Below are 18304 nucleotides of genomic sequence, written 5' to 3' on the forward strand. Positions count from 1 at the left end.
CCTGGCCTTCTATATTGACCGCACAAAGCACTTTAGAAAGACGACGCAACTCTTCGTTGCAGTGGCCGACCGAATGAAAGGCTCACCGGTCTCCTCACAACGCCTATCCTCCTGGATTACGTCTTGCATCCGGACTTGCTATGACCTGGCAGGTGTCTCAGCACCGCACCTCACCGCTCACTCCACGAGGGCCCAAGCCTCCTCGACTGCTTTCCTGGCACAAGTTCCGATCCAGGACATTTGTAGAGCGGCGGTTTGGTCATCAGTCCACACGTTTACAGCTCACTATGCACTAGTGCAACAGTCCAGGGACGATGCTGCATTCGGATCAGCGGTTTTGCACACAGCAATGTCTCACTCCGACCCCACCACCTAAGTTGGGCTTGGGAGTCACCTAATGGAATGGATATGAGCAAGCACTCGAAGAAGAAAAGACGGTTACTCACCGTTGTAACTGTTGTTCTTCGAGATGTGTTGCTCATATCCATTCCAAACCCGCCCCCCGTCCCCACTGTCGGAGTAGCCGGCAAGAAGGAACTGAGGGGGCGCCGGGTCGGCTGGGGTATATATTCAGCGCCATGAAGGCGCCACTCTAGGGGGCTCCACAGCCGACCCGCCGGTGTTGCTAGGGTAAAAATCTTCCGACGATCGTGCACGCAGCGCGCGCACACCTAATGGAATGGATATGAGCAACACATCTCGAAGAACAACAGTTACAACGGTGAGTAACCGTCTTTTCTCCTATTGTGCTTTTCTTTAAAAACAACCAATAAATTAAATTTAATCAAAACAATTCTAATAAAACATTGTAGTTAAGATCTGAATTGCTCAAAAGTAGGGAAATTCCAATCTAAGGATCCTGTTACAAACTGCATACATCCATATGCCATGCTGCATAGTTCCAATTCAGCAAGGTATTTAAAGCACATGCCTAGCTCCACACATGATGAGTCCCATTGATCTTAATGGGAATACTCACATGTGTAGTTTGGCATATGCTTAAGTCTGGTAATTCACTGAATTGGGGTGTGCTGATATGAATGCAGAAAATTTTACCACCATATATAATATCTTGTGTAGCTAACTGCATGTTCTCAGTGGGACCCGTACAAATTACAGTTGCTGTGGGAAACATAACTTGATATTTTAAATATACTGAAGAAAGAATATCCAAACTACAGTGCTGAATTAACTTTGTTTTTGGAATTTAATATATGGAACATTCTTCTTAATTTTTCTGAAACTCACATTTGGATTGCAAAAGCAAAACAACTGATGACAAGAGGTTGGGGGTGAGGGGGAGAATGTTAGTTTCTGGACCAAGGTTCCTTCAGCCCTTAAGACATCAGAGCCATTAAACAAGACGGGGTAAATGCCAGCTGCTGTTTGTTTGAAAGGATACAATGTTCTTCAATGACAAAACCACTCTTCTACAACAAGGTCAGATTGTTTTATGCATGTGTTGCTATGGTGAGAGAGAAAAGAGTTGATGAAAAACTGGATGACTACTTTGCATTGTCTCATTGCAGAGAAAGCAACAGAAATTGAAGATTAACATACTCTAGACCCATCATATATTATACCCTATGCACTTAATATGCAATACCCAAGCATACAAATTGATACTTTCCACATTCTGTAAGCCTTCAAGATGGAGAATTTAACCAATTACAAATTATTCTTTCATATCATTCAGCTACACACACCTGAATGAGTGCAGGTGTTCTTGCCACCTCATTCCCTCGGAAATGTTGCCCAAAGTGGGAGGCAGCTTTAGTTAATAGCTGGAGCACCACTAGCCAAAGCTGCTGAGGAGGTGGTACTAAATCAGCACTTGTAGGAGATGACCCGTAATTCTCATAGTACTTTGAATTTCCGATACCTTTTAAAATATCTTGTTTTTCCTTCTGTCCATCTAGATATGAGGTTTTTTTTAGTGTGCTCTCTTAGCTGAGTCTAGTTGCTGTGGAGATTACAGACACTTACTACCTTTCTCCCACTGCCTGAAACTGTAGCCAGAATGGTTTCTTTAAAACTATTTTTTATTTTCCAGCACTTCCCTGTGACAGTGTTGTCTCCCTTCAATACACATTTCCAAAAATGTGTTCTGCTGATTGTGAAACAAGAACTGAGAAATTGCTTCCTGCCTCTATTATCTATTTCCACTTCCAACTGTCTCCTGACTCCATCCACATGTTCTTATGGCTCTTTCACTACACTGCCTCTGTGCCCTCCCACATACAAGTATCCTGGGTCATCCTTCTCACCTACCTCTCCAATGATCCTGATTCCGGACTATGCAGAGGTCCCCAAACCTCTTCCCCCAGATGCAGACTTCCTCCTGTCTTTTGAAAAGTCTGCCAGTTTCTCTCACATCTACTTTCATCACAAGATTGCCTCAAATTCCTCCCCAGCTGCCTCTGAAATTCAGGTTCCTCACTCCATCCTTATCCCAGTTGTAGATTCCCTCCCACAAAATCTCTTAAGCTCCCTCTCTAGTTGCCTCCCAGCTGCATTCCCTCCTCTCTCACACATCCTGGGGGAAGATCTGCAACTAGTATAAATTATCTTCTCTCCAGCGGACAACAGGTATGACCATTTACACCAGCTGAGGATCTGCCATCTGATATTTGTATCATTTCTGGTCATCGGAGGCAGGACTAGTACAAAGGAACTTTTCACATTTTCATATCTGATACAACAACAAACACCTTCCGCTTGTTTGTGCGAAGTATTCTGGAGGAAGAAAAAATGCTAGACTTTCATCCCAGATAGGCAAGTGATTCAGATGGAATAGTTAAATCAAATAACCACAATTCCAGCTACATTTTAAAGTACAATCACACGTTTTATTTATGCCAGTGACAAGTACAATACTATTTGCAAAACAAATGATTGTAATTTAGTTTTATGCTAAACAAGCATGTTTAAAAAGCAGCTACTTTTTGTTATTAACAACCTGACAACTGGTACATTTTAGATGTTCACTTCTATGCAACTGCAGAGTATTAATATGGTGCCAGTTTAAAGTGAGGAGCTACAGCTGGATAATGAAAGGTAATGAAAATTGGGAATTATAGCAGCTGTAAGCAAAGTAATTTGAATAAGTACTAGACAAAAATTATTTTCATCTGGAAATAATGCTCCCAAATGACAAAAAGGGTGAAAAATTGAGCTTTGCAAATATAAAAAAGTGTAAAAGATTTAATAACTACAGATGTTTCCATTCAAGGCTCTATGTGAATGTACTGTAACAAAAATAATAGTCTGTTATATATTAGTGATCATCTCACTGCCTCAATTTTTTGGTCTTTGAAATTTTCATATGTAATAAAGCAACTGTATTGTTTGACTGTTTCTGAAGTGTCAATGACTTCATATAGCCACTTAACATAGTACAGGGCTGCAGAGTCTCACTTTATGAAAAACCCTTATTATAAGTACTTATTAAAAAAAAGAAAGGTGAGAAGATTCAGACATCAAGTTCAGTTGTGAGCAAAGGGAACCATACATCAAAATAGCTCTCAGGCCTTGGCTTTTAGCATATTGTAGTTTCTATCAGAAAGTGTCCATAAGGCTAAATCCTGAAGGTAGGGCTCTTTTTGGAGTCAAGGGTCATTTTGCCTGAGCTAAGGATTTCAGTATTTAACCCACAGAATTTAGAAATGGAGGAGGAGATCTATTAGGTTATCTTATCTAAGCCATGGAAGGCAACACAGGATTGTTGCATAAAGAACATTAAGGGGCAGATCTTGTCCTGCTGAAGTCAATGAGAGTTTTGCCATTGATTTCAATGGGGCCTGGATCTCACCCTAAGTATTTTGTTCAGTCTAGTGCGGGGTCGGCAACCTGAGCCGCTCAGCCTGCTGCTGGTCTGGGGTTCTGGCCGCCGGCCCCTTGCCAGCCAGGGTCCCAGCCATCAGCCCAGCTCAGCCTGCTGCCAGCCTGGGATACCAGCTGCCGGCCCCGCTCACCTCGCTGCTGGTCTGGGGTTCCAGCCACCCAGTCCCTTCCCAGTTAGGGTCTGGGCCTCCAGCCCTGCTCAGCCCTCCTGCCAGCCCAGGGCTCTGCTCCTGGCCTGGTCCCAGCGCCCTGTAGCCCTTATCAAAAATTACACTACAATTAGCTTAAAAACTTGAAAACTTTGTTTGTATATTACAGTAATCATTAGAACATGTATAATGTTAATAAATACATAGGTTTGATGAAACAAAGTAGTTGTACTTATGTGCCTGTGCTTAATTTGTGTTTTCGATGATTTACCTTCTAAAAAAATCTCACATGTCTCGCACCCCCTGGGGGGGGTGCATGCACCCCAGGTTAAGAACCACTGCACTAAACTGATAAGATCTGCATTTTAATTTAATTTTAAATGAAGCTTCTTGAACATTTTAAAAACTTTGTTTGCTTTACGTACAATAGTTTAGTTATATAATATAGACTTATAGAGAGAGACCTCCTAAAAATGTTAAAATGTATTACTGGCATGCCAAACCTTAAATTAGAGTGAATAAATGAAGACTCGGCACACCACTTCTGAAAGGTTGCCGACCCCTGGTCTAGTGTCAGGTGACAAGCAACAGGGGTTCTATCAATTTGTCTTTCCTTAAAAGTCCATTTCAAAGTCTAACAGATCTCATTACCAAAAGCTGTTACTTGATATTCACCCTAATTTTTCCTTTCCTCAGTCTTATCCGATCAGCTCTAGTTATAACCATTGAGACTACCCTAAAACAATTCTTTCCTTACTTGCTTTTTATACTCTACAAACACTTGTACATAGTTATCATGTACCTCTATTGTCTTAGAGTCATGCTATTCCTGTTTAGCTGTTTCATTCTTTCTTCATACATCAATCATTACAGTCTCAAGAATTTTTGTTAATCTTCTCTGGACTTCCTTCTAGTTTACCAGCATCTTGACCTACCTCCATATAACAGGAGTGGTCTTACCACTGGTGCAGAGAGAGAGAGACTATCATCTCCTTGATACATGATACTACTGCGTATATGCAACCCAATACACAGACTGGCTGTTTTGCTGTTATATTGCATTGCTGTGCATTATCACCTTTAGATCTTTTTCTAGCATTACTGCTTTTCAGGGATCTGTCCCCCATTAAGCATATAATGGTTGGATAATTTTTTTCCAGGAGGATTAATTTTTCCAAGATGAATCTTGTTTCCTAACTTTCTATCCATACTTCTATGCTACTCAGTTTTGGGCACTTCTGTTCTCTCTAGGTCAATCTGCATTCTTTATTAGTCCTCAACAAAGACATCTCAAATTCTAGAATGCCTGATTTAAAGGATATTGTGCTCTATCACTGAAATAGTTAATGTATAGCTGTGGAACTCATTATTACATGAATACATTTATATAATTTTGCATCTATACGGTGTCTATCTAGCAGTTTTCTAGGTGTTTCATAACACTCAGAAATAAACACCAAAATATTAAAATGTGCACAAAAGCCTTTGGAAAAGAAAAAAATCAAGACCCTTGTTCTTGAAAGGAGGAAAAGACTAATATTGTGATATTTGTGCAGGATATCAAGAACCTCAGAGCAGCAGACGCAAAAATAAAGGCAGAAACTTTATATGCCAACATACCTTAAAGATGTGCACCTACTAATGTGAGCTGGTACACAGAATGTCAGTGTGATAGATGTGGATATGCAATAATGTTATGAACACTGGTCAGTGAGGGGAATTACTGTACACTGAAGTTATAAAACTTTCCTGTATGAATGCACTGATTTAGCTTAATAGGGGGCTGTGGGAAGAAAAAGCAAGAAGGCAGTACACAATGGTTCCAGATAAGCAATCTTGCAGCAAACATCAGGGGCAATTATGATGAGACAAGGGCACACTTATGAGACAAGGGCATACTTCAAGTCTCTAGGTTGAAATGACACAGCTGTTTTGCCAGGCTAGGAATCAAATGGCCTACAAACAGTTAAAAAGTTATTTGATTCCTGTGAAAGGGCCGTTGAGTTGCCAAGGCTCTCGAGAGAGTGTCAGTGAATTCTACAGGGAGACAAATTGACAGAGAGAGGCTCTACGGAAGAGTCCCCAGTTAGAATATGGTTAAACACCTGGTAAGCTAGATGTGTGTAGTGTGTCCTATTGTTTTTAAGATGGTCTTCTCTTAACTACTTTTGTTCTAAATAAATGATGCTTTGCTTTAAGGTGGCTTTTGGGTCACTGCTTACCACTGTCACTGTCTCAGAGGGAACAGAATTGCAGGGAGTTGACATAAGTCAGACATGTGGAGGGAAACCATGGTTGTGCAACCATCACATGATCCCACCACAAGAGAGAGGTGATGGCTCGAGGCCTGGGACTTAGGGAGGGGGTATGCAAGAAGAAATCAGGAGGGGTCAGAGATGCAGTTGCCTGGTAACTGTGACAGTCAAAAGCTCAGTAAGATATGGTGGGATCCAGTCCAGAAGGGCTTTACATTTTCGTTTCCTTGTGGTAACTATTCCAGCTTTAATTCAGAACACTTGAGCATAGGAGCATGGGAAGCAAAAGGGACTATAACTAATCTGGCTAGCAACAGGGTGAGGTCAGAGAGAATGATGCTTGTCCAATAATGTAAGGAACCTGGACAACAAAATGGAGGAATTAGAACACCCAGTACAGGACGTGACACCAGATATTGAAAGAATAGAAACATGATGGAATAGCAGTCGTGACTGTTATTCAGGTATTGAAGGGTATGTGCTGTTCAGGAGAGAAAGAAGTAAAAGTGAGGGTGGTGGAGTTGCACTGTGTATCAATAACGTGGTAGACTGTAAAGAAATAAGAAGTGATTGCATGGGTAAAACAGAATTGTTTTGGATCAAAATAACTTTGGTGAAGGATTGTAGTAGTTCTATAGCAGATTCTTAGGGCTTAGTTTGCATATGGATAGAGATCTCTTTATTATTATTAGAGCTATAAATATTACTGGAAATTGTGTCATTACAGGAGACTAACTTCCCAAGTAAATGGGATGACCTGGGTAAATATAGGCCTGTCAGCCTGATATTGATCCTGGGTAAGATAAAGGAGCAGTTGATGCAGGACTCAATTAATAAAAAATGGTAATTAATGCAAATCAACCTGGGTTTATGGAAAACAGATCTTGTCAAACTAGCTTGATAATCTTTTTGACGAGATTACACAATTGGTTGCTAAAGGTAAGTGTTAATGTAATATACTTAGACTTCTATAACACGTTTGACTTGGCATCGCATAACATTTTGATTAAAATACAAGAATAATATAAAATTAACATGGCACAGATTAAATGTATAAAAGCTGGAATATTATACAGGAGGAACTGAATGACCTGGAGGACTGGAGTTATAGAAGTAAGATGAAATTTTATAGTACAAAGTGCAAGGTCATGCACTTAGGAATTAATAAGAATTTCAGCTATGTGCTGGGGACTCATCAGTTGGAAATAGAGGAGGAGAAAGTCCTGGGTATATTAGTTTATCACAGGATGACTATGAGCCAGCAATATGATGCCAGCATGAAAGAGGCAAATGTGATCCTAGGATGTATCAGGTGAGATATTTCCAGTAGAGATAGGAAAGTATTAATGTTATTGAGAAAGGCACTTGTAAGATCTCATTTGGAACACTATGTATAATTTTGGTCAACCATGTTCAAGAAAGTGAATTCAAACTGGAACAGGTGCAGAGAAGGGCTACTAGGATGATCAGGTGAATGAAACCCCATCTTATGAGAGGAGACTAAAAGCTCTTGGCTAGCAAGATGAAGGCTGAGAGGGAATATGATTGCTCTCTATAAATAAATCAGGGGCGTAAACACCAGGGAGGGTATTTAATCTCAAGAACAATGTTGGCACAAGAACAAACAGTACATGACTAGTACATGTAGGCGGGAAATTAGAAGTTTTCTAACCATCAGAGCAGTAACGTTCAGGTACAGCCTTTCAACAGAAGTAATGGGAGAAAACAACCTAACTAAATAGAAGATAAAACCTGACAAGCTTATGAATGGAATGTGGTTGCCTGTGACAGCAAGGGACTGGAGTCAGGGTATGTCTATACTGCAATTAAAAAACCTTCCCCCTCATGGGGTCCTAGAGCCCAAGCCCAAATATTTACACCACAATTAAACAGCCCTGTAGCCTAAGTCAGCTGATGTGGGCCAGCTGCGGGTGTTATACTGTAGTATTGACATACTGTCGATGACCCAGAAGTCCCATGATCATATTCACAGAAACTATCTCAGAAGAAGATTTTAATGGTATCTGTTGAACAATAGTGAAACAAAAGATCAACCACAGAAAAAAAAAAATTGACTTACTAGTGTCCACTATTTGCAGATGAAACTGGAACAGCATTGGAACCATATTTAAATTTTCAAACTCTTTTTCTAAAGTACTAGTATATGCCTTTATGGATGCAAAATCCGTTTCCAACTTCAACTGCTGATTCTAAAATTGCACAAAAGGTGTTTTAGCTTAAGAACATAACACAGTCATCTCGCAGTACATAAAAAAAAATGAGAAAATAAATTTCATTTTTATTCCCAGATTTGAGCATTTGGCCCACAGAACCCATTTGCCAAATGGAACTAATCAGATAAATTCAGCATGGTAATGAAAAAGTTATTTGACTTTTGGTTCTATTCCCAAGTGTTATTCTGGCAATTTCATCATTTCTCATTTGTACAAAAGTGGAATCTGATAGGGGGAGGACAAATTATTTTTTCACTACAAAGGGGTTGAGATTTGCAAATGCAAGAACATGCATATGAATGAGAGAAACCAGACATCACACTGAGCCAGTTGATTAAAACTGAAGTACAAATTATTCGAAATTCAAGAAGTTGAGTAGTAATGAACATAGTGGTAAAAATGAGAGACAACTGGGTAGGAAGCGATAGAAAAAGAGCAGCAAAGAAAGACCTGAGAATTAAAGTGGATCATGAAAGGAAAGGCCAAAGAGAGACCTGGTGTAAATGAGGAACTCCTTGCTTCAGTGGAGTTGACCTGCTGACAACAGGTCTGAATCCGGCTAAATTTAATGCTGGTCACAAACAATCAAATGCCATATTGGGCCTCAACACTCAAATTGACATGGACACACAAAGCCTCATTCTCAAGTGTCCCACTGAAATCAACAGGACTCCATGTGGGGGTAAAAGTCCATATGCCTGTCCACAGGATCAGGCCCTTGGAATGCATTAACAGGAGTATTACCTGCAAGACAAATGGAGTGGTTATTCTGCTGTACTTGGGCCTCACCAGTTCAGTTCTGGACATTACATACCTCAAAGAATTCAGAGATGAATAACAAGAGTGATATAAAATAACAAAGGGACAGAGCCTCAGCTAGTTTAAACTGCTGTCGCTTCACTGAATTGAATGGAACTGTGCCAATTTACACCAGATCTCAAATGTTTTCAGAGTACAGAAAGACTCACCAGAAAATTTATATAAGTAGAGTAGGATTACAAAAGGAACAGAAACCTTAATGTCTGTGTGCACGCTTGATGTTCAGACATCGGATTATTTACCTTTAGATCCTCCAACTGCTTTTTTAAACTTTCCTGTTCTTCATATGCCTTTGTCAAACTTCTTTTTAGTTCACAAAGTTCAAACTCTCTAACTGTTAAAAAATAATTTTCAATTCAGTTTGTAATATTTTCTACATACCTTTGAAAAGAAACAGAACTGAAATTACAGCTAACCCTACCTACACCAAAGTTGCCCACTAAGGGTCAATTTCAAAGTTAGAGGTCGCTACATAGCAAAGATATATGACAGCAAAGGTGAACTACTATACAGTCACAGCATGCCAGATGACTATCAAGGTATTGAAATAAAGATAAAATATGGTTACTCATCTTTTTGTAACTTGTTCTTCGAGATGTGTTCCATTACGCTGTAGTGTGTGTGCATTGCATACACCGGTGCATGAGAGTTTTACCTAGTTGTATGCATAGGGGCGGCCCCACCCACTCTGTTCCTTGTGCTCCAAAGTGAGGGTATAAAGGGGCAAAGTTGCTCCTCCCCTACTTCAGTTCCTTTGCACCAGAACCAATGGTAGACTCTGATGCGTCAGGGAAGGAGGGCGAGTTGTGTAATTGACGTATGCAACACATCTCAAAGAACAGTTACAAGAAGGCAACTGTTTGTTCTTCGAGTGCCTGCATGTATCCATACTGTAGGTCACTGCCAAGCTGTTACCCTAGGGGTGGGGCTCGGAGTCTCAGCGTAACAGGGACTGTAGGACTGCCTTCCCTATATCTGTATCCTCCTGGGATACAGCAGACATTGCATAATGCCTGGTGAACGTCTGAGTCTAACACTGTATCACTGCTCTACAGTGATCCATAATTGGGATGTTAGCCACAAATGCTGCTGAGGTCAAACATGCTTGGTCGAACGCATCGTAAGTTTGTCAGGAGGCATTACTCCTTTGACAGCATAACACTTTGTAATGCAGTTGGTGATCCATTATGAGAGACTCTCAGTTGTAACCAGATGACCTCTCAGACGTTCTGCATAAGAAATGCAGAGCAGGGCAGACGCCCAAAAGGGTTTTGTCCTATCCAGGAAAACAGCCAATGCTCTGCAGAAACTCTACTTGTCCTTATGCAGAGGATTATGGGTGGTGATAGAAAGGAACTGGAGGGTATATCTCAATTTCACCATGCTTAGCACCCTCTTGTCTGAGGTGATGGCCTGTCAGGCATGTAGGAAAAAGGACAACCTGCCCCAGAAAGATGGGGACAGACCAATGAGATCCAGGTCAAATAGCATGCCATCTGAGACATAAGAGTAAAAATGACTAATTTGGGGCCTGTGGCTGCCAAGCTGAAGAGTGCAAGGAAGTAGAAGGCATCATTTTTCTGCTCTGTGACCTTGGTCAACCTAACAAAAAAGTATAGTATTACTGTTTGGGTTGGTATTGAAGACGATATCTTGTCTCCTCTGTCATCACCATATAGAGGCCCAAGGATTTCAACACTATTTGAGTCCACTAGTGTATGCAAAGCCTTATCTGTTTTAGATGAGAACAGAGCACATCCCTTGAAAGGAAAGTCATCAATTGTTTGTTGCATCTCCCCAGGAATCCTGGAGGACTGCAGCCAGGATGATCTGTGCACAGTCACCACTGTTGCCATGGCCCTAGCTGTAAAATCTGCTGCATTTAAAGAAGCCGTAGAACTGATCGAGAAATGAGGCGTCCAACTGCAATGAGTGACTGGAGTCTTTCGGTAGTCTGCCAGCAACCTGAGATATTGCCTCCCATTTTGAAAAATTACACTGTGACAACACAGTGTCATGGCTGGTAATGCGAAATTATAAACTTGCTGTAGAATACATTTTTCTACCAAGCTTTTTGGCATCTTTGTCCGTGAGGGTAGCCTCATCTCTGCCCTGATGGCTCCTCTCACTCACCACAGTCACAACACGTGAATCTGGTGAGGGATATAAACAGAACTGTTTGAACCCCTGGAATAGAACCTGATATTTATGTTCTGTTCTTTTGACTACAACTGGAATGGAGGCAGGGATTTACCAGATGGTTTTGGACGGCTGCATAATGGCCTAACTTATGGGCAGGACAACCTTCCTGGTGCGGTGGCATGGAGAATATCAATCAAACAGTCTGAATGCCCAGGGAGGCTGCCATCTTCTTGAGGAGCTCCTGATGTATCTTACAGTCATCCAGTACCTGGGAGGATCTTTCTGGTACCAGGACCTCATCAGGTGATGAGCAGGATGCCTGCATGACTGGCAAGGGTGAAAGCTTCCAAGGTTGCTCTTTTGGCCTAAAATCGGTTATACTGTTCTGGAATGGGCTGAAAGAAGTCTTGAGCTTGAGGTCCAAAGGCTCACTGATATGAACCGTGACTGGTCTCCCAGTACTGGCAGGAGAAGGCCCCCTCCTGGAAGACCTACTTGTATTGGGAAGTGGTGAAGTAGATCTGGAACCTGGAGGCATCCCCCTGGGCATCCAGTAGAGGCACTGAGGGCACTGTAGAGGACTGGACCCTAGGCACATCTGTCCCAAGCATCCCAATCCCTGGCTAAGGTCCTCTCAGAACCCTGTCAGTGAGTGCAGGAATGGGAATGTGAGGAAGCTCTAGACTCTCAGTATCAGGATACCTAAGAGTCTACCTTGGAGTCTGATGAGGAATCAGAGTATTCCAGGAACCAGGAGGGGTCCACGGTGACCAAGGTCTGGATCCATGTCAAGGACGCAATACTGGAGGAAGAATGGATGGCTTCCTAGCCACCAGTAAAGTGTGGCATGGAGGAGCTGGTATCAGCCCAGAAGATGTAAAGAGTTGGTACCAGGCCCAAAGGTGATGGAGCCTGACTAGAGTGTTCCAGTGCCAATGGGGAACTGCACCTGGCCTAGATGAGGGTCCTCAGCCTGAAGCAAAGGTGAAGGCAGTACTGACAGCCACAGCATAGCCTCTGGCATAGTTGGAACAGATGTAGGCTGCTGACCTGCAGGAATCAGGGATAACCACTCTGTTGCAGCCAACAAGGTAGCAGTCTCAACAGTCACTGGGAAGGGACTGAATTGACAGCTTAGGTCTGTTTGTATGAGCCAATACTAGGAAGCAGCGAGGCAAAGGTACAGGACTGACCTTCTGTAGAGGAGTTCCACACTCCAGACTCTGAAGAACTGGATACCGATTTCTTCTGAGGCTGTTCTGAGGTAATGGGTCTCGAATAATATTGTCCTAGTGATGGGGATCACCTCTGGCTCCAGTTTGATGACATTTAGTATAAAAAAAAGACTTCTCTCTGCAACTTACTTTACAGAATATACAACTTACATTTCAGAAGTCTGAAGATAAACGCCTGCAAAAAACAAAAATCAGATGACGCAAAGTTCTTCTGGGAGGTCAGGCCCCCAAACTGAAACAGATCTGTAGAGTCAATTTCTTCTTCTGACTCATCTTTTTCCTCCTTTTCTTCTTGCAGTTTCTGATGTTTAGAGAACTCGGAAGTTTCTTTTTCAAAGTCTCCTGGACAAAAAAATAAAATAAATAAAACAATTAAACAGGTTCCAAAAATTAACTAATTCTTCTTAAATCAAAGACGTTGCTGTATTCCACATTTGTGGAATAACCAAGATTTGCCTGACTGTAGTTGAAGTTTTTATATGAAGTAAAACTTTTAGATGGTACAGTGGTGAGCACTAAACAGTCACCACATACCAACGGTTACCATGCAACAGCATTTTACATTTCCTTACACACAGAACAGGGAAAAATAGTGAACTATCCTAAATACAATGTTCTGGTAGCTGTTGATATTTTATTGGTGATGTATTCCCCTCGCTCCCTTTATTGGTGATTATACTTTTTTTTTTATACATAGAAATAACCTGATATTATATAACATTTATTAGACTAGCAAAACTTTGATGTGTAAAAGGGACCTTATGAAGTCAAATTGAGCCAGTAATTTACATTTTGTTAAATCATGGAAAAAAGAGAAGATTCCAACATAAAGCTTCTGCAGAATAGCTGGCCTTTCAGCACGTTATCATCAGACAACCCACCTAAACTATCTAATAGACTGGATTTCAGACCCCATACTCAAGAGCATGGCTGTACATGCTGCAGTCAGGTCTCCATCCGAAGAAGTGGGCTGTAGTCCACGAAAGCTTATGCTCTAACAAATCTGTTAGTCTCTAAGGTGCCACAAGTACTCCTGTTCTTTTTTCTGAAATCAGTGAGCTTTATAGGCACTGAAGTTCAAAACACACTTTCAGAGGTCATCTTCTAGTATAAACTCGCAAGTATCAGTTAAATATATTTATCAATTGGTAGTAGAAATTGTTTTGTATAATAATTATAATTGGTCTGTTTTGGAAATACTGCTATACATGTATTTTAATAGTACAATATTGTTGATTTTGTACAAATATATGTATATGGACTTAGAATAGAATATCAGGGCTGGAAGGGACCTCAGGAGGTCATCTAGTCCAACCCCCTGCTCAAAGCAGGACCAATCTCCAGACAGATTATTGCCCCAGATCCCTAAATGGTCCCTTAAGGATTGAACTCACAAGCCTGGGTTTAGCAGGCCAATGCTAAACCACTGAGCTATCCCTCCCAACCACTAATGTGTACGTATGTCACTACTTATTCTTCCCTAGAGGGTTTTGTGATTTTTTTTGTAATTACTGTAGAACCAATAGCATTATTATCAGAGTTAAGGTTTTGTTGCGATGCCATATGCATTTCCTTTTCTCAATAAGAATAATGCATTCTTTATGTGGGCTCCTTAAGATTTACAATGTGAAGCAAACGAACAAATAAAAGCAAATACATTAATAAGGAAATGCCTGGGTTTTGAAAGTGATATGATAGGCAAGTGTCCTGTTCACACTTAGCACCCTTATCCTTTTAAAATGTGGTTTTGGTTTTTTGGAACTGCCTACTCATTTTTTTTAATCTTTTATTTTATTTTCCCAATTTTTTAAAGGTGGAAAGACTAGGTCATATCAAACAGAAGGAGTGGATAGTACTTGCCAAGCTATCAATTGTAGGAAACCAAAATCCCAGTTCTCCGACTAGTACTGAAATCGTAAGAAAACTGTGTCAGAGAAAATGAAACAGATCACTTGGTACGTTTGAAAGGGTGGTGAAAATCCTGGATGAGTAAAGCACGCTCCATCACAAGCAAAAATCAGAGTCTCCGTGCTTTTGTCATTGAAATAACTCATCTATGACAAGGGCCATCACAGAATGGAGTTTTGTGCCTAGTTTTAGAAATAGCAATTTCTTGAACATTTTATTATTCCTTTCCTTGAAAGCTGCCTGATGCATAAGCTGAAGTTCCTATGAATTAGAATTTTGTGAGATCACTGGGCTGCTAGAGGGAAAACAGATGATACAAAATATTAACTCACAAAATTATTAAGAAAAATTAGTCTAAGTTTTTAATTTCTAAATACACTTAATTATTAAAAAAAAAATTCCAGTCAATAAAAAATGTGAAAGCATGATGATTTTTCTTTTTCAGTTACAAAGTATATATTTGAGAAAAATCAGTCTTATAATGGGACACCGATTATAATTATGAAAACGCTATGTGCTCTAACAGCCAGCTACTTAATACAGGTGTTTTTTCTTGTTATGAAAAGAACTGAAAACTGGTTACATGTCCGACAATACAGGTCATTGCTTTCATCTCTCTGTTTTGATGAAAGAGGCAGAATAGGGAGAATTAGAAGGATCTGTCAATATCTTCTAAATAATGAGTAATTAAGAAACATTACCTACTGCAAGCAAAAAAATCAAAACAAAAAAACCCCGAAACTGCCTTTGCTCCTAATACAAACCAAATCCCATCAAGGCATGGGTCACAGGCATGGGTCACAAAGAGATTTCATAAGACAATGAGAATTATGTAGGTTTTTTTTTTTGGTTTTGGGGGCAAATCCTGACTCCATGGACACAGGTCAAACTCTCCATGGGGACAGTGATACTGGTTTAACTGGACTTCACCATGGGAGCTCCTTTGCCCTGTCACTCTGGGGATATTCGAGGCTGCAGTGGGTGAAAGTGGAGGCAGGAGAATCCACTGCTATTCAAGTCTTTTAGTCCATTTTCTGTGGACTTCCACCCCCAAAGCAGCTTTGTTGCCTGGGGTGCAGGATTCCATCCACTTTTTCTCACAGGAGATCATCAGTACTGAGGTAAGTTACTTGGGCTGTGCAGAGGATTTTTGCCTAAGTGGTTTTATTTCTTCCTTTAAGGAAGTGCTGAAATGTGCAATAATGTCAAAGGAGAGCACTATTATTGTCTTCTGGTTTACTGGTCAAGCCCCTAAGCTGATAACAAATAAATGTGCTGTAATGAGGGTTAGAAGTCACTAAAACAGAAGGTGGGTCACTATAAAACACATAAACCAGGTGTAAAGTGCCACCCTGGGAAAAAGATGCTTACAGTTATCCAGATGTATGGTGCAGTATTAGTGCTGAGGCATGTACAGTGAATGAAATAAGAAAAATTAGGCTGCCACAATAAAGAAATGCAGCCAAGACAGCTTGTTTTAAGTGTGACAGAATAACATGCACAAGTAAAACAACTGAATAAGATAGTCCATGTAAAGAGTCACTTTGATCCTGTGGAGAGAGATTGGCACTATGAGTATGGAGAAATAGTTTCTACTCCCAGCTCTTCAGCTAGCTTGGTAGCCTGCCTCAGGTCACACACTTATTAGCAGTACATTTGAAAAATAATTGAGTATATTCAATAGAGCAATTACTTTCCATAAATTTTTGTCACAGCTTTATGTTCAAGTGAATGCAGATTTCAAGTTGCCACAATTCCAAGTAAAAGAATTTGGTTTTGCTTTTTTTAAATCAGACAAAGGATTATATGCAACACTGATTCATGCACTGAGCATCGTCCATCCTGTGCACTGAATGGGGAAGAATCCTAATGGGAAAAGTAATATGTGATCATTTAGTTAAAGATTTATCATAGGGCGTCTGTTTTTCAGGGTTTAATAATTTTATTTTGGGGAGTTTATTTTTAGCAATTATTAAGTTTTATGAAGATGTCCAAAAATTGCGGTTTTTTGGGGCTCTCTCTTTGCATATACTGTATTGAATAATGTAAATTATATACGTTACTTACTACACTAGAATATACTAGTATGAGTAATCCCTTTGTAAACGTTCCATAGCGCCCTTTAATGTAGCACTATTTCAAACAGCACTACATTAAAGTGCACTAAGGAACATTTAGGCTATGTCTAGACTGCACATCACTTGCGGTAGCGTGTTGTGAATGTGTTGCTACCCGCTGTACTGAAACGCAGGCTGTGTCCACACTGTGGCATGTAGCTACACATCAGTGAAAGGCTCTGGTGGGGAAAGGCTCCAGCAGTGGGGGAGGCACTGCTAAAATAGCAGTGATGACGACAGAAGCAATGCTTGGGTAAGAGAGTGTCGTGTAGGGAACATAGCCACAGGGTTCAGGCATGCCTTCCCTTGCTTATGTAGTGCCTCACCATCTATACAGCTATTTATACCTGTGCCAGGGGAGCATGTAGTGGATGTACTCTACACACTGCCAAAAGAAGTGTGCAGTGTAGATGTACCTTCAGTGTGCACCAAGAGGGTCTACACAGCACAATTAATGCATAACACATTAGTGCACTTTAGAAATTGCATCCCTGTAATAAACAATTATTATTTATTGTTTATACAATACATAAATACAGAGACAAGTCATTACAGTAGAACCTCAGAGTTACTAACACTTTGGGAATGGAGGTTGTTCATAACTCTGAACAAAACATTATGGTGGTTCTTTCAAAAATTTACAACTGAACATTGACTTAATACAGCTTTGAAACTTTACTATGCATAAGAAAAATGCTGCTTTCCCTTTATTTTTTTAGTAGTTTATGTTTAACACAGTATTGTATTTGCTTTTTTTTTTTTTTTGGTCTCTGCCGCCTGACTGTGTACTTCTGGTTCCCAATGAGGTGTCTGGTTGACTAGTCAGTTTGCAACTCTTGTGTTCATAACTCTGAGGTTCTACTTTAGACAAAAATAGCCATTTCTGCTGTTCATTGGATAAACACCAATTTAATTTTATTTTTTTATATTGGAAGTGTTAAAATCAAAATTCAGAAGCCCTAATCATAAGGCATGCACACAAGGAGGTAAAAATAGGGTTGCAAAGACAATCTTAATTCTGGCCTTTCCTAAATTTTGAGTACTTGACTTTGTGACGTTAACATTCTTTTAGAATAGTTTTTGTGTGAGTACAACACTGTATGTCATTATTAAAATAAACTAGCTGACATTAACTAGTTAAAACTTATAAACTTATCAACTTCCTCCCTCCCACCCTCACCTCAAATACAGTTTCAATGTACTTACATCTATTGTTGACAAAGCAAGAGCTTCATTCTCAGATCTACTTCCTATAGATATTGTTCCTGAAGGAAAAACCAAGTTCTGTTATTTTAACTGTAATACAGAGAACAAGTTAAGCAACTTTGGGGGAAAAAAACACAAAACTTTCAACTAATAACTGGTCTAGTGATCTGCAGGTTTTGCCACAATATATTAGTGGGAATCTTAAGGGGACCATCTGTTATATTTTATAATGTGATAAAAAATTCTTAATGTTTTTTTTTCCCCAAAGGAAAAATACTTGTTTCCTTCAATGGGGTTAGATTTTTAAGCATATTAAAATGAAAAAGCACACCAAACTAGCATAAGATCTACACAAAAGTGTATTTTTTTTAAAAGACACTTCTCTGAATCGTCATA

General features: G+C 40.2%; 1 long non-coding RNA gene across 1 annotated transcript in view; it reads right to left on the reverse strand.

The window, feature by feature from the left end:
• Positions 1–755: 755 nt before the first annotated feature.
• LOC128838130 (uncharacterized) overlaps positions 756–18304 on the reverse strand; it is a 29048-nt gene continuing 11499 nt past the window's right edge. Inside the window, exons 8-12 of the long non-coding RNA XR_008445104.1 lie at positions 17909–17967; positions 12636–13019; positions 9543–9634; positions 8328–8457; positions 756–1465 (exon numbers count right to left, since the gene is read on the reverse strand). This is a non-coding gene — a long non-coding RNA (uncharacterized LOC128838130). The remainder of the gene's footprint in view (positions 1466–8327; positions 8458–9542; positions 9635–12635; positions 13020–17908; positions 17968–18304) is intronic.

This window comes from Malaclemys terrapin, chromosome 5 (genome assembly GCF_027887155.1).
Source record: "Malaclemys terrapin pileata isolate rMalTer1 chromosome 5, rMalTer1.hap1, whole genome shotgun sequence".
NCBI lineage: Eukaryota > Metazoa > Chordata > Testudines > Emydidae > Malaclemys > Malaclemys terrapin.